The sequence below is a fragment of the Zootoca vivipara genome, chromosome 8, assembly GCF_963506605.1.
Source record: "Zootoca vivipara chromosome 8, rZooViv1.1, whole genome shotgun sequence".
NCBI classification, from domain to species: domain Eukaryota; kingdom Metazoa; phylum Chordata; class Lepidosauria; order Squamata; family Lacertidae; genus Zootoca; species Zootoca vivipara.
In genome coordinates, this window is record NC_083283.1 from 73708652 (window position 1) to 73725755 (window position 17104).

Sequence of the window (17104 nt, forward strand, 5' to 3'; positions counted from 1 at the left end):
GACAAAAGTACAAAGAACATGCACTACCTCATGCCAACTCCTACTTCACACATTAAATGCTTGTTCCGTCTGAGACTCGGGAAATGAAGCCGCCATCGGGGGTAGCAACAGAACTGAGGATTCACCGTGCTAGAGAAGAAAATAAAATGTTTACAATTTGTAGTTTCTTCTCCCATTCAATTCACAAAATGTTTAGGGGTATGAGTACCCCTGCGCCCCCCCCCCCAGAAAAAAGCACTGAAAACACACACATCACATACACACGAAACTGGCAGACTTATGGGATTTTACAGACTTATTCTGAGGCACATAGCAGTATAAAACAAATGCACAGTAAAACTCACTCACTCTCTCACTCTCTACACTTGGTACCAGACCTAACTGAAAAAACTGCCTGCAGTGGTGACATCCTAGGATTCCAAACCACATTAATTCTTTCCATAACACATTTTCCCCAACCACATCTAGCCACTATCTACCACTGCCACTGTTCTCGCTACAGAATCCTGTACTGTTGTGTGTTTGTTATCTGAAGGGACAGCTGATTTCGGATCAGAAGGCTGATTTAAAAAACCTCCATGGTTAGCAAAATTGGAAGCTGTCGTTGGTCCATCTAACTTAGCGCTGTCTGCACTGACTGGCAGCAGCTCTCCAGGGTTTCAGGTGTTGGAGATGCCAGGGACTAAAGTGTAAAGCCACGTGCTCTTGTGGCAGAATGGGGATGGGGGAGGAATAATGAGCTGTATCCAACGAAGCCATTGTCTCAGGACAATGATTTCTGCTGGTGCAATGGAACTCCCCCTAAATCTGTTCCTCCAACCCTTTGGAGCAGATTTGGGGAGGGTTTGGGATAGATCCTGGAGGGAGGACTTGTGCAAAAGGAAATCCTTTGCACTTTCCCAATCTTAACAATGAAGTTCGCCGGCCAGGCTATGTATGCAAAATGAGCACTCACACTTTACATTGTGGGTGCCCTTTGTGGGATCGTGGGTGGTGCTATAGTTCCCAGGGAGCTTCCTGGCAAACAGGGGCTGACTTGCCTCTCAGTGTTAATTTTGGGAGGTTCACAGCCAGCCTCAGTAATCAAGTTTCTTGCTGGGAGGTGGGGCCAGCCCCATTTATAAATAGGGGGTGGAGCCGACAATAGCCAGGCAGTCGGCTCTGGAGATTCAGGGAAAGGAGAAGATTTGCTGACTTGGGCTTTGTGGGACAGAGTGGCGAGTACTAGGGCCCCCATTTCCTTTTCCATGTTTCCTTATGGAGCCAAGCTGCCTTGCACAGCTCTTTGTTATTGATCCCCACTGCTGGTGAGGCCTATTGGGCCTTCTTTGTTCGGGGGCCTACGGCCTAGCACAGCCTATTGAGGCCTTCCTTTGTTCCCTGCCAGCCGCTGGATTGCAGCGGGGGGCCTGCGGCCTACTGAGGCCTAGTCAAGCCTCCCTTTGTTCCCTTGCCTCCCCTGCATTCAATACAATAAAATGGACCATAAATCATTATATCACCTTATCCATTTCCTTTGGATCAAGAATCACCTGCATGGTCAAAAAACCATTTCAGGGGAAAGAACAGGGAGGCTGAAAATCTTCCAGATTTTTAAAATGAGATACAGTGGTACCTCGGTTTATGAACACAATTGGTTCCGGATGTCTGTTGATAAACTGAAGCGTTCATAAACTGAAGCAAACTTTCCCATTGAAAGTAATGGAAAGTGGATTAATCCATTCCAGACGGGTTCGCGGAGTACTCAACCTGAAGCATACTTAACCCGAAGCATGGGTGTAATTGGTTTCAGAAGTCTGTTCATAAACTGAAGTGTTCATAAACTGAAGCGAACTTTCCCATTGAAAGTAATGGAAAGGGAATTAATCCGTTCCAGATGGGTCTGCGGCGTTCGTAAACCAAAAATTCCTAAACCGAGGTGTTCATAAACCGAGGTTCCACTGTATTCGTATTTTGAAAACATTTTAACATATATAATTCTTGTGAAATTTCAGGTAGCTCCAAATTGGTTCTAGGTGATCTGAAATTCTTCAAAGGCTTGAAGACTTACGATAAAGATAATATTCCACCAGCTGTAATAAAGGGAATCACCAACCATTTGGACTTTCAGCCAGCTGTCATGGAGAATGTATCATCCGCCTACGAAGACTTGTGCCAAGGGGTGAGGGCCATGGAAGAGCACGACCGTGTCACAACGGTGGTGGCCCCAAAACAGGAACCAATCAGAGAAGCTGAAGGTTTGCTCCCTGTGAGAATGAAGAAGCTCAATACAAAGCAAGCGGAACGCAAGAAGGTGATTAACCCCTTCCAGGACCTGAAGGATGAATTTGAAGAAGTGAATACCCAGAAGAAAGAACTCGGGAACAACACTGACGTATGCTCTTGGAAGCCGGAGAGGGCTGAAAAGCTGCACAGTGGCTTGGGAGGAAAGAAAGGTAGAGGGACGGAAGCAGCACACTTGCCAAGAATTCGGCACACTGACCTCACCAGGGATGTATTGTTATCTGGAAGCCTTTACCACTGATGACCGTACAGAATGTCAGAAGAAACGGCGGGGTTTGTGCAAGGAGGAGAATGTCCCATGCTCTGCTGATTTCAGCCTGAGTAACAATTCAGGGGAACCAGTCAAGATCTGTGCCTGGCCAATTGCCGGATTGCCCATTGATTCCTTTTCGATTGGCAATGGCATCATTGTTTCCAACTCAAGACGGTGGGCTTTAATGATTGATCCTCAAGCGCAAGCCAACAAGTGGGTCAAAAATATGGAAAAGGGCAATAAGCTTTTCATTACCAAGTTGTCGGACTCCATTTATGTAAGGACTTTGGAGAACAGCATCCAGTCTGGAACCCTAGTCTTGCTTGAAAACATCGGTGAGGAAGAGTCGGGTGCCTTCTCAGAGCCAGTGCTGCTAGTGGCAACTTTCAAACAGCAAGGTGTAGAGTACATGAGACTGAAAGAGAATGTTATTGAGTACTCAAGGAATTTCAAGTGGAATTTCAATGGATTTCAAGTGGAATACTACTTGGAGGAGTTTGAGCAGGTCAGCAAGGCGCCCATATCTCTGGTTATGTTTAAACAGGTAGATTATATGGAAACTTGTAACTGTTTTCATTATCTGCTGTATCCATTGTAAGCTCAGTATTATTAACAGGGCTGTTCAAAGACAATGGCTGTATACACACCATATGTTTAAAGCACATGACTTCCTCCAAAGAATCCTGGGAACTGTATCTTTCAGAGCTACAATTCCCAGCACCCTTAACAAACTACAGTTCCTGATTAGTTAGAAAGCAAAATCACAGGCAGATTCTGGTACCTAATTGGCCACTAAAATGTTGGTGCATTTTTGTCATGATTTTTTTTCCTGTACAGTGGTGCCTCGCTAGACGAATTTAATTTGTTCCACGGGTCTTTTCTTATAATGAAGAATTCGTCTAGCGAATCCCATAGGAATGCATTGAATTTTTATTTTATTTTATTTTTTGCCCATAGGAACACATTAATGGAATTTCAATGCATTCCTATTGGAAACCGCGATTCGCTAGATGAATTTTTCATAAAACGAATTCGTCTAGCGAGGCAACCTCCGCTCGAAAAATCCTTTCGTTAAGAGGAAATTTCGTTAAGCAGGGCATTTGTTAAGCGAGGCACCACTGTATCTGAAATTATGAAATGTGGGGAACTGAAGATTGGAACAGTAAGGAATTGATATCTTGATTATCCCTCTTTCTTGGTTGTCCTCTTTAGGTTGCAGTGATGCCAAAGGAGCTGGCAGCTCTTCATCCCAAATGGATTCAGACCTCCGCAAAAACAGAGAAAATGGTGACCCTCTTAGAAAAAGAAACCATTGAGGTTTCTGATGCCAAGGAGCAGCTAGTGGGTGCAGATGAAAAGGAAGCCAATGAAGCGGCAGCTCCTGCCCAGGGTATTCAGGTAATTGTGCTGTGCAGCATGGTGGCCCCTCTCCATCCTCTGCTCTGCCACCTTACCTGAGAGTAAGCCCCATGGAACCCAAGAGGACTGAAAAAAGATTCACAGGGCTGCACTGTCAGCACATGATGTGCCCTTCCACAGTTGGTTTGTAACTAAAGAGCGGCAATTGAGAGGGGATGTTCACACATGATGTTCCTGAGGGGATTCAACCCCCCCCCCCCGCACAGTTATGAACTACCTCCCCAGGGTTGCCATTTACCCCAGAGTTAAAAGTAATATTGGGCTGAAAATGCCCTCCTTTTGTGGGGTCACAAGTGAGTGAGTATTATGCAGTTGAGCCTTAGGCCAGGGGAGACCAGGGTTGAAATCCCTACTGAGTTTTAAAACTCATTGGGTGACCATGTTCCCGTTGCAAAAGGGAGTGCATTTGACAGGTGCAGAACTGCCACCGAGAGGGCCCTCAATCAATTCCAATCAAGGGACACTCAGTGGCAGTACCTGGAATAAGAAAGGAAAGGGCGGTTCTTGCCAAGTTATCGTTTCACTGGACTGTTCATCCTGACAATGTGGTGTTAATATATTTGATATGCTTACAGGAGGAGTGCGAGGGGAACCTTGGCAAGGCAATGCCAGCCTTGGAAGCTGCCCTTTCGGCTCCCGATATGCTGAACCCGGCAAATACCTCCTTTTTCAAGTCCATGCAGAATCCACCCGGACCTGTCAAGCTGGTCATGGAGAGCGTGGAAGAAATGCCAGAAGGAATGTCTGATCCAAGTGGAAGCTGTAAAAAAGAAAAAGAAAAATTCTTTATTGGGAGGGGTTGTCATGTGCTTCTTTGCTGATACTGAGCATTATCATAGCATCACGTTATATTATATATTAAGACATTCAACCCGTAGACGTTTCTCCATTAGGGCAAGTGGGGAACTGCCCTACCAAGCTAAGCCTGGCCTTATCCAGCCCCCACCTGCTCCTGCTCCTTCTTAGCCCCAGTGTTGCTGTTAAGGAACTCAGCAGGGTGAAGGCAAAGCCAGAATTACTTGACTCTGGCTATCATTGGCTCTAACTCCCCCCTTCTGTTGACTCTCCTGTATTTTGCTCTAAAAGTCCAATGAGCATCAGCCTCCCCTGCATTCAATGCAATAAAATGGACCATAGATAGAAGTGTTATGGGAACTGAGTTATTATATCACTTTATCCATTTCCTTTGGATTAAGAATCACCTGGATGCCCTGTTCTTTCAGGGGAAAGAACAGGGAGGTTGAAAATCTTCCAGATTTTTAAAATGGGATATGTGTTTTTTGAAAACATTTTAAGATCCATGTATTTATGTGAATTTTCAGGTAGTTCCAAAAAGGTTCTAGGGGACCTGAAATTCCTCAAAGGCTTGAAGACTTCTGATAAAGATAATACCCCACCAGCTGTAATGAAGAGAATTACAGTGGTACCTCTACTTACGAATTTAATGCGTTCCGAATGCACATTCGTAAGTCGAAAAAAATTGTAAGTAGAATCCCATAGGACTGCATTGGGAGAAAAAATTCGTAAGTTGAAGCAACCCTATCTAAAAATTCGTAAGTAGAAAAAATCCTGTCTAAACCGCATCCAAGATGGCGGACGGAGCTCCATTCGTAAGTAGAAACATTCATAAGTAGAGTTATTCGTAAGTAGAGGTACCACTGTAGAGACAATTTCACCAACCATTCGGACTTTCAGCCAGCTGTCATAAAGAATGTATCAACTACCTGTGAAGGCCTCTGCAAAGGGGTGAGATCCATGGAATTGCACAACCATGTCACGAAGGTGGTGGCCCCAAAACATGAACGACTCAGGGAGGATGAAGGTTTGCTTGCTGTACAGATGCAGGAGCTCAATACGATGCGAGCAGAACTGAATAATGTGATTGACCGCCTCCAGGACTTGAAGAATGAGCTTGAAGAACTTAATAACTGGACGAAAAAACTCGAAAACAGCATTGACAAAGGCTCTCAGAAGCTGGACAGGGCTGAAAAGCTGATCAGTGGCTTGGGAGGAAAGAAAGGTAGGGAGACGGAAGAGGAACGCTTGCCAAGAATTCGGCACACTGACCTCACCAGGGATGTCTTGTTATCTTCAAGGACGGTGGCTAATCTGGGAGCCTTTACCGTTGATTGCTGTGCAGAACATCACAAGAAATGGCTGGTTTTGTGCAAGGAGGAGAAGGTCCCATTCTCTACTGATTTCAGCCAGAGTAACACTTCAGGGGAATCAGTCAAGATCTGTGCCTGGCCGATTGTCAGATCCCACTGATTCCTTTCCGACTGACAATGGTGAATGGAATCCGGTCACAGGTCGTGACCGCATGGTCATCCTCCTATGCCTGAGAACAGATAAGATCATCCTAGCCACCCAACTCTTCATCACAGACAACATGGGGAAGATATATATTGAGGTGCCAGAGGGGGAATCTTTTGTACAGTCCTTCAGCACATACCAGGTAAGAGAGCAAAGGTGTGGATAAAGTACTTTTTCACACATTGTAAGTAAAGCAATTTCATCCCATGTTTAAGAGTTCCTGTATACTATGCAAAAATAAAACTTGGTAACCTAGGGTTGTAGCCAAAGAAATCCTACTGAGAGTAGACCCATTGGAATTAATGGTGTGATATTTCAGCACGTCCTGCTTCAGTGCTTCAGATCTACAGGAGACATTCCTTGCCATGGCTAGCAACTAGCACAGGATAGATCCTTCCTTCTGCAAGACCTAGGGCATGTTTTAATCCACCATCTCTTCTCTTCTCTCCTTCCCCCACCCAATTTAGGTGATGATACAGGAGCACAATACAACTCAAGAGCCTGCAGATGGAGCCTACATGAAAGGGCTTTATCTTGAAGGGCCCAGTTGGGACAGGGAGACCATGCGGATTGAAGAGCCTTTTCCCTAAATCCTCTACGACTCCCTGCCCATCATTTGGGTGAAACCTGGCCAGAGCTCCGAATTTCTGCACAAGGGAATTTACATGAGCACCGTCTACGAAACCACTGGCCAGAGCACCAATTATGTGCTCTCCATTGAGTTCACTTCGGATTTGCCCAAGAAGCACTGGAACAAAAAGGGCATAGCTGCGCTTTGCCAGCTTGTCGAGTAACTGGTTGGTGTCCCATTCCAGTGAAAAAGCGTGGCTACAACCATCGCCCATTCGAAAATCAAGAAGCCTTAAGGTTGGGGCTACAACCATCGCCCCTTGGAAAATAAAGGAACTGAATAATGTGATTGACCACCTCCAGGACCTGAAGAATGAAATTGAAAAACTTAATAACCGGAAGAAAGAACTTGAAAAGAGCATTGACCAATTCTGTCAGAAGCCGGACAGGGCTGAAAAGCTGATCAGTGGCTTGGGAGGAAAGAACCAGCTTGTCGAGTAACTGGTTGGTATCCAGTGAAAAAACGTGGCTACTGCCATCGCCCATTCAAAAATCAAGAAGCCTTAAGTTGGGGCTACAACCATCGCCCCTTGGAAAATAAAGGAGTCTTAAAGTCTTGAGCAACTTGTTTGATTGCACACTTATTCTGATTTGTTTCCAGGGAGGTTAGAAGGCAGCTGCATCTACACCATAAATTTATCTATGCATGTATGCATTTCATAAAGTTTATATGCTGCTTAAAAAAACACAAAAACCTCTCGGGACTTTATAAAAAGACCACAACAATAAAATTATTAGTAAAAACAATTAAAAGGTTCAGAAAATTAAAACCAGTAAACTAAAAATGCATCAGTATTTCAGACAGAGAAGTAGGCTTTTCTAAACAAAAATTATCTAAGTCGGTACCAAAAAGAGTACAGTGAAGCTGCCTGCAGGATATCAATTGGCATGGAGTTCCAAAGTGTAGGGGCCACTACATTAAAAGATCCGTTTCTTACAGATGCAGAATGGGTATTATGTGGCGCTTGTAACAGTCCCAGTTCCACAGATCAAAGCAGTCCGAGAGGGCATGTATGAGGGAAGACAATCTCACAGACAAATCTGTAGTTTGTTAAGGGTCCTGGGAATTGTAGCACTATGAGGGGTAAACTACAGTTCTCTAGTTCTTTGGAGGAGGCCATGTGCTGAAATGTATGCTGTGCATGTGAGCGATGTTGCTTCAAGCTGTCATTATCCCACACTTTCCAGTGCACTTTCTCATCTCTTATTGTAAAAAGTCAATTCTTTTGGGTGAAGTGGGTTTGTTGTGCCCTTGACTACACAACCGGGATCTGCTGGGATGTGGCTGAATCTCACCCACAACTAACGCTGGTCTGGAGGTCCTCTTTGCTTTGCTCCCAGTTTGCTTTCTCTCTTGGGTTGAGCCATTTTGTATTGAGGATTGAGAAGGGGGCCCTTCCTTTCCGCTCTTCTAACAGCCACACTCACAGCAACCCGTTTGCTCTCAGGGTGACTCAGGAGGGTGTTCCCAGAAAGAGGAAGCAAAAGGCACCACTGCCAGATCTCTCGCCCAACTCTTTGCCTTGGCATTTCATTCATCTTCGCTTCTGGCTACCATAGCTTTCATTTTCAGGTCAGAGTCATGGGTTCAAGCCCCTCCAATGCAGGCTGTTGAACTAGATGACCCTCTATTCCATTCTAGCTCTATGACTCCTTGATTCTGTGACTTCATAATCCATTCATTCCTATGTAAGGTCTTCCTTGCCCTCTGCTTTCCCCTCTCTGATCCAGATGTTAATCTCCTTGTGGTTTTAGGCCCCATCTGCACCATACATTTAAAGCAATTTCATACCTATTTACACAGTCATGAATTCCCCCTCTAAAATCCTGGGAACTGGAGTTTATGAAGGGTGCTGAGAGGTTAGTTACTCTTCCTAGGGAACTCTAGGGCTTGCAGCTCTGTGAGGGGAACGCAGCTATTAGATTTTGGGCATGTATTGAATTATCACAAATTTTATTTGAGTCTGCTACCTTCACTTTTATTTTAATTTCCCCCCTTATTTGTTTTATGTTGAGCTGATTGATTAGTAAGGGTTCACACACACACAGACACACACAGACACACACACACACACACACACCTTTTTGTATGGGACAAGGGTTTCATCACAGGCATAAGAGCCTTAAAATGGGTTGGGTGGGTAACATGTTGAATGAGTGCTTTGTTTTCACATTGGGAGAAATATATTGATAGTAGAGCCGTTTAAGAATGTAAGCATTTTGGCCTCACCACCAAGAAGGGACTATCTCTTGTAAGCTTGTCCTAAGACATGGACGGTCATGTACCGGTAATAGCTCTCATTTATGTCTCCTAGCCAAGGAGGGTCTCTCTGGTAATTATCACTTTGTTAGCATGACATCTAGTATACTTCATCAAAAGAAGGGTGAATGCACAAACACACAGACATCAGGCAGAGATTTTCATAAAATTTTCATATGCTAATTAATATGTGTCAATGCAAATTCAGACATAAGTACTAAAATTATAATTTTATAAAGAAGAAGAAGAAGAAGAAGAAGAAGAAGAAGAAGAAGAAGAAGAAGAAGAAGAAGAAGAAGAAGAAGAAGAATTTGGATATGATATCCCGCTTTATCACTACCTGAAGGAGTCTCAAAGCGGCTAACAATCTCCTTTCCCCTCCTCCCCCACAACAGACACCCTGTGAGGTGAGTGGGGCTGAGAGACTGCAGAGAAGTGTGACTAGCCCAAGGTCACCCAGCAGCTGCATGTGGAGGAGCGGAGACTCGAACCCGGTTCCCCAGATTACGAGTCTACCGCTCTTAATCACTACACCACACTGCAATACACCCCACTATGGGGAGGGAGACTGTGTCCAAGTGTCCTTTGTGCATGCTCACTCTGCTGTTCAGGTGCTATCTGTCGATGGGACAAACCTGCTCTCCTTTTAAGGGTTATTTAAACTGAAATTGAACTGTACTGGGCAGCTGTACAGAACGGGGACTGTCCTCTGTATAACAGAATACATGACCAACCTACACTATCCAATGCTTATGCAACTATATACAGCCAATAACCAACCCAGTGGAGTGGAGCTATAACATTAGTTCTCAGTCCTGGAGAGTGAGGAGCAGCAGCAAAGTGTGTGTTTGGTAAGGATCCTGTGAGCTTCATCTTCCCACTTGCCCACCTCCACCTTGTTGTGCCATAAGCCTTTGGGAGCAACTGCTTTAGTTCCCCCAACTCATTTGTGCCCTAGAAAGATAGGGAAATGTCATTGAGGAAGCCCATGTTGAGCTGCGTCCAGCTGAAACTGCAGAACACACTGATATGTGTATGAAAAGGAATGAACTGGCGAAGCTTAAAACTGTAGTATAGCACATGTGCTGCTGTTCTGGAATTTTTTGTTCTGGAATTATTCTAGTTCACCCAGAATTCAGGAAGAGTGGGATGTAGGAATGCTCTGGCACAAACCAGAAGAACAGCTGTACTGTACTGTACTGCACTTAGTGGGAAGCAATGCCCAAATCTAACAAACCTATAGAAGGAAAGCTGCAATAGGTGAAGTCATCTGGCCTCCCTAGACTAACCATTTCTCTTTACCTGTCACCTCTTTCCGTATGAAGTGCGTCTTGCATTGAAGTCCATAAGGGTATCTTCACCTACAACCTAGGTTTATATCTACTCCAGATTCTCAATATAGTGCATCTCACAAAATGATTGTTAAAGTCCACATTCACTTTGACCTTGTCATACCACAGATATCCATGTCATCCAAACCTTAAATCATGATCTTCTTATTCCGAAATCCTCCTATTTCTTAGGACAGGCATCCCCAAACTGCAGCCCTCCAGATGTTTTGGCTTACAACTCCCATGATCCCTAGCTAACAGGACCAGTGGTCAGGGATGATGGGGATTGTAGTCCAAAACATCTGGAGGGCCGAAGTCTGGGGATGCCTGTCTTAGGATCACTCACTTCTTCATCCACACTAAGCAATAGGTGGAAAAATAGAAATTCTAATCAGGCAGTTCCAATCCTCCCCTTTCCTTTACATCTTGCAGTACTTTCATTTTAATTTGTGGTTTTTTTCATTGCCATAACACTTAGATAAACCCATTTTGCCATTCTTTAAATAGTAAATCAGTCACAACAGGTATTATTTGAAATAAAAATATCATTCTAGGCAAAATACCCTTTTTATCACTGAAAGTTTGCCTAGCAATGACAATTTTAACTTTTCCCATCTTGGCATAATGATTCAAGACAGGGGGGTCAGCTTACATCACAATCCAATGTTACGTTTATATTGAGGTTTTCTGGTGCACAGAGGGCATTTCAGCTTAAGCTGATCAGCTGTAAAGATGTAAGTTGTTAGGTGAACAGACTGGGCGGGAAAATGTTCTGGGATTTAAAATATGTCTAAAAACAATATTCATCTGCTTTTCTTTTTTCATAGATTACGATGTCTATTTTCTGGATAATTCTCTTGGTGTCAATTTCTGGCACCAAGCATGCTGAGGTAAGAAAAAAAATGTGACTAGCCTAGGGCTTGCCAATCAGAAGGTTGGCAGTTCGAATCCCTGCAACGGGGTGAGCTCCTGTTGCTCGGTCCCTGCTCCTGCCAACCTAGCAGTTCAAAAGCATGTCAAAGTGCAAGTAGATAAATAGGTAAGAATATATTTGATATAATTACAGGAGCAGTGCGAGGGGGACCTTGCCGAGGCAATGCCAGCCCTGGAAGCTGCCCTTCCGGCTCTCGATACCCTGAACCTGGCAAATACCTCCTTTGACAAATCCATGCAGAATCCACCAGGACCTGTCAAATTGGTCATGGAGAATATGAAAAAAATGCCAGAAAGAAAACCTGCTCCAAGTGGAAGCGGTAATTTTTTAAAAAAAAATCTTTTATTGGGAGGGGTTGTCATGTGCTTCTTTGATATTGAGCATAATTATCATATCACTTTATATTATATATTAAGACATTCAACCAGTAGACTTTAGTCCATGAGGGCAAGTGTGGAACTGCCCTACCAAGCTAAGCCTGGCCTTAGCCAGCCCCCACCTGCACCTGCTCCTCTTTAGTCCCAGTGTTGCTCAGTAAGAAGGAGGGTGAGGACAAAGGCAGAATTAGTTGACTTTGACAATCATTGGCTCTAGCTCCCCACTACTGTTGACTCTCCTGTATTCTGCCCTAAAAGTCCAATGGGCACCAGCCTCCCCCGCATTCAATGCAATAAAATGGACCATAGATATAAGTGTTACTGGAAGTGAGTCATTATATCACCTTATCTTTTCCCTTTGGATTAAGAATCACATGGATGCTCAAAAAACTATTTCAGGGGAAAGAACAGGTTGGCTGAACATCTTCCAGATTTTTAAAATGAGCTATTCGTATTTTGAAAACATTTTAAGATATATAATTCTTGTGAAATTTCAGGTAGCTCCAAAATGGTTCTAGATGATCTGAAATTCCTCAAAGGCTTGAAGACTTATGATAAAGATAACATTCCACCAGCTGTAATAAAGGGAATCAATAAAGGGAAGAAAGGGAAGAAAGAACACGGGAACAACACTAACGTATGCTCTCTGAAGCCGGAGAGGGCTGAAAAGCTGAACAATGGCTTGGGAGGAGAGAAAGCTAGGGGGGTGGAAGAGGCACACTTGGGAGCCTTTACCGTTGATGACCATACAAAATGTCAGAAGAAATGGCGGGGTTTGTACAAGGAGGAGAAGGCCCCATTCTCTACTCATTTCAGCCTGAGTAACAATTTAAGGGACCCAGTCAAGATCTGTGCCTGGCCGATTGCCGGATTGCCCATTGATTCCTTTTTGATTGGCAATGGCATCAATGTTTCCAACTCAAGACGGTGGGCTTTAATGATTGATCCTCAAGGGCAAGCCAACAAGTGGGTCAAAAATATGGAAAAGGGCAATAAGCTTTTCGTAACCAAGATGTCTGACTCCATTTATGTAAGGACTTTGGAGAACGCCATCCAGTTTGGAACCCTAGTCTTGCTTGAAAACATCGGCGGGAAAGAGATGGGTGCCTACTCAGAGCCAGTGCTGCTAATGGCAACTTTCAAACAGCAAGGTGTAGAGTACATGAGACTGAAAGAGAATGTTATTGAGTACTCAAGGAATTTCAAGTGGAATTTCAATAGAGTACTCAGGGAATTTCAAGTTTTTACTCAATGGATTTCAAGTGGAATACTACTTGGAGGAGTTTGACCAGGTCAGCAAGGCGCCCATATCTCTGGTTATGTTTAAAAAGGTAGATTATATGGGAACTTGTAACTGTTTTCATTATCTGCTTGTATTGATTGCAAGCTCAGTATTATTAACAGGGCTGTTCAAAGACAATGGCTGTATACACACCATATGTTTAAAGCACATGACTTCCTCCAAAGAATCCTGGGAACTGTATCTTTCAGAGCTACAATTCCCAGCACCCTTAACAAACTACAGTTCCTTAGTTAGAAAGCAAAATCACTGGCAGATCCTGGTACCTAATTGGCCACTAAAATGTTGATGCATTTTTGTCACGATTCTCCCCCCCCCCTCCCCCTGTATCTTAAATTGATTATGAAATGTAGGGAACTGAAGATTGGAACAGTAAGGAATTGATATCTTGATTATGCCCTCTTTCTTGGTTGTCCTCTTTAGGTTGCAGTGATGCCAATGGAGCTGACAGCTCTTCATCGGGAACAGTTTCAGACCTCCGCAGAAATGGAGAAAACGGTGACCCTCTTAGAAAAAGAAACCATTGAGGTTTCTGATGCCAAGGAGCAGCTAGTGGGTGCAGATGAAAAGGAAGCCAATGAAGTGGCAGCTCTTGCCCAGGGTATTCAGGTAATTGTGCTGTGCAGCATGGTGGCCCCTCTCCATCCTCTGCTCTGCCACCTTACCTGAGAGTAAGCCCCATGGAACCCAAGAGGACTGAAAAAAGATTCACAGGGCTGCACTGTCAGCACATGATGTGCCCTTCCACAGTTGGTTTGTAACTAAAGAGTGGCAATTAAGAGTGGATGTTCACACATGATGTTCCTGAGGGGAGGCACAGTTATGATCTGCCTCCCCAGGGTTGCTATTTACCCTAGAGTTAAAAGTAATATTGGGCTGAAAATGCCCTCCTTTTGTGGGGTCACAAGTGAGTGAGTATGATGAAGTTGAGTCTTAGGCCAGGGGAGACCAGAGTTGAAATCCCTACTCAGTTTTAAAACTCATTGGGTGACCATGTTCCCGTTGCAAAAGGGAGTGCATTTGACAGGTGCAGAACTGCCACCGAGAGGGCCCTCAATCAATTCCAATCAAGGGACACTCAGTGGCAGTACCTGGAATAGGAAAGGAAAGGGCGGTTCTTGCCAGGTTATCGTTTCACTGGACTGTTCATCCTGACAAGGTGGTGTTAATATATTTGATATGCTTACAGGAGGAGTGCGAGGGGAACCTTGGCAAGGCAATGCCAGCCCTGGAAGCTGCCCTTTCGGCTCCCGATATGCTGAACCCGGCAAATACCTCCTTTTTCAAGTCCATGCAGAATCCACCCGGACCTGTCAAGCTGGTCATGGAGAACGTGAAAGAAAAGCCTGATGGAATGTCTGATCCAAGGGGAAGCGGTAAAAAACAAAAACCCTTTATTGGGAGGGGTTGTCATGTGCTTCTTTGTTGATACTGACCATTAAGAATTAACTGGATGCTCAAAAACCTATTTCAGGGGAGAGAACAGGGAGGTTGAAAATCTTCCAGATTTTTAAATTGAGATATTTGTATTTTGAAAACGTTTTAAGATCTATGTGTTTATGTGAATTTTCAGGTAGTTCCAAAAAGGTTCTAGGGGACCTGAAATTCCTCAAAGGTTTGAAGACTTCTGACAAAGACAATATCCCACCAGCTGCAAGGAAGATAATTAGAGAGAAGTTCAACAACCATATGAACTTTCAGCCAGCTGTCCTAAAGAATGTGTCAACCGCCTGCAAAGGCCTGTTGAAAGGAGTGAGAAGAATGGAATTGCAAGACCATGTCGCAAAGGTGGTGGCCCCAAAACGTGAACCCCTCAGGGACAATGAAGGTGTGCTTGCTGTACTGATACAGGAGTTCAGTACAATGCGAGCAGAAATGAATAATGTGATTGACTGCCTCCAGGACCTGAATAATGAAATTGAAGAAGTTAATAACCGGAAGAAAGAACTTGAAAAGAGCATTGACGTATTCTCTCAGAAGCTGGGCAGGGCTGAAAAGCTCATCAGTGGCTTGGGAGGAAAGAAAGGTAGGGGGACGGAAGAGGCACGCTTGCCAAGCATTCGACACACTGACCTCAACAACTGAAATAATCGAACATCTGGATCATTCCCCTAGCATTAGCGATACCCTGCTGCCACAAAAACAGGAGTACATTGGCCTGCAAGTGACTAAGAGTAAATCATTGTAAAACAATTAAACTTCTCTCATGGATTGTAACAGGGTGGCCGAACAGGATCCAAGATAGTGACTTCCGTTCCTATCTACAAACACATGATCTTATTTTTCTTCAAGAAACTTGGGCAAAAGAGGGCACTACGGTCGAACTACAGGGTTTTACAAGTTACACTCAACCAGCTCTTAAAAATGTAAAGTATGGAAAGCCTAGCGGGGGGCTGGCGGTGCTGGTGTCAACATCTCTTAATGTATCAATTCAAAAGCGTCCCTCACTGACCACCCCTACTTTTTTAGTGTTGTATCTGTGTGTATATACCTCCAGTAAAGTCTTGTGGGGAACTAAGATCATATTGGGAAAAACTTGACCAACTACTTGAAAGTATAGACTCTCTGTCTCCCAACTCTCAGTTTGTTTTGGGAGGCGACTTCAATGCACGGATTGGCCTTGTTTCCCCACAAAATACAATATTATCTGGACTAAACTTGGAGGACGAACCCGAAATCTACCAGAGGGCAGCAATGGATATCACCTCTAAGTTGGTACCAAAAAGAGTACAGTGAAGCTGCCTGCAGGATATCAATTGGCAGGGAGTTCCAAAGTGTAGGGGCCACCACATTAAAAGATCCGTTTCTTACAGATGCAGAATGGGTATTATGTGGCGCTTGTAACAGTCCCAGTTCCACAGATCAAAGCAGTCCGAGAGGGCATGTATGAGGGAAGACAATCTCACAGACAAATCTGTAGTTTGTTAACGGTCCTGGGAACTGTAGCACTATGAGGGGTAAACTACAGTTCTCTAGTTCTTTGGAGGAGGCCATGTGCTTAAATGTATGCTGTGCATGTGAGCGATGTTGCTTCAAGCTGTCATTATCCCACACTTTCCCGTGCACTTTTTCATCTCTTAGTGTAAAAAGTCAATTCTTTTGGATGGAGTGGGTTTGTTGTGCCCTTGACTACACAACCGGCATGTGCTGGGATGTGGCTGAATCTCACCCAAGACTAACGCTGGTCTGGAGGTCCTCTTTGCTTTGCTCCCAGTTTGCTTTCTCTCTTGGGTCGAGCCAATTTGTATTGAGGATTGAGAAGGGGGGCCCTTCCTTTCCGCTCTTCTAACAGCCACACTCACAGCAACCCGTTTGCTCTCAGGGTGACTCAGGAGGGTGTTCCCAGAAAGAGGAAGCAAAAGGCACCACTGCCAGATCTATCGCCCAACCCTTTGCCTTGGCATTTCATTCAACTTCGCTTCTGGCTTTCCCCAGTTCCTACCATAGCTTTCATTTTCAGGTCAGGGTCATACGATGAGGATAACTTTCTCTGCAAGACATGCCATATTCACTGAGTGTTTTTCTCTTGCTGGGAATGTCTCATTGAATATCAATAATGTCTCTTGCTTGCCTGGATGGAGGTCAGAAAGGGGTGTGTGAATGTGTGTATAAAGTGGCCTTTTGCACAAAGCTTTGTCTCTGGACTTGCCTGTCACTGGCATCTGGTGTCCAGAAGATTGCCCAGAGTAGAATTCCCATAATCCCTGACCACTGGCCCTGCTAGCTAGGGATGATGGGATCCATAAGCAGCTGGAGACCCCAGCTGGAGAAACCCTGGGCTAGAGAATAAACAATAAACAGCTGGGCTAGAGAATAAACATAAACAGCTGGAGAAACCCTGGGCTAGAGAATGAGTAGCGTGACTTGCATGTCCACCTTAGCTCTGGTTCTTCACTCCCAACTGGATCTCTTTCATATAAACTATTGAGGCCCCTTCTTTCTGGGGGTATCTAGGGTGAAGAACTCCATTTTTATTCTTGCTTGGGGACCCCAGACAAGGAAAG

General features: G+C 44.4%; 1 pseudogene; it reads left to right on the forward strand.

The window, feature by feature from the left end:
* Positions 1-1981: 1981 nt before the first annotated feature.
* LOC118090115 (dynein axonemal heavy chain 3-like) lies at positions 1982-6223 on the forward strand (annotated as a pseudogene).
* Positions 6224-17104: the final 10881 nt, after the last annotated feature.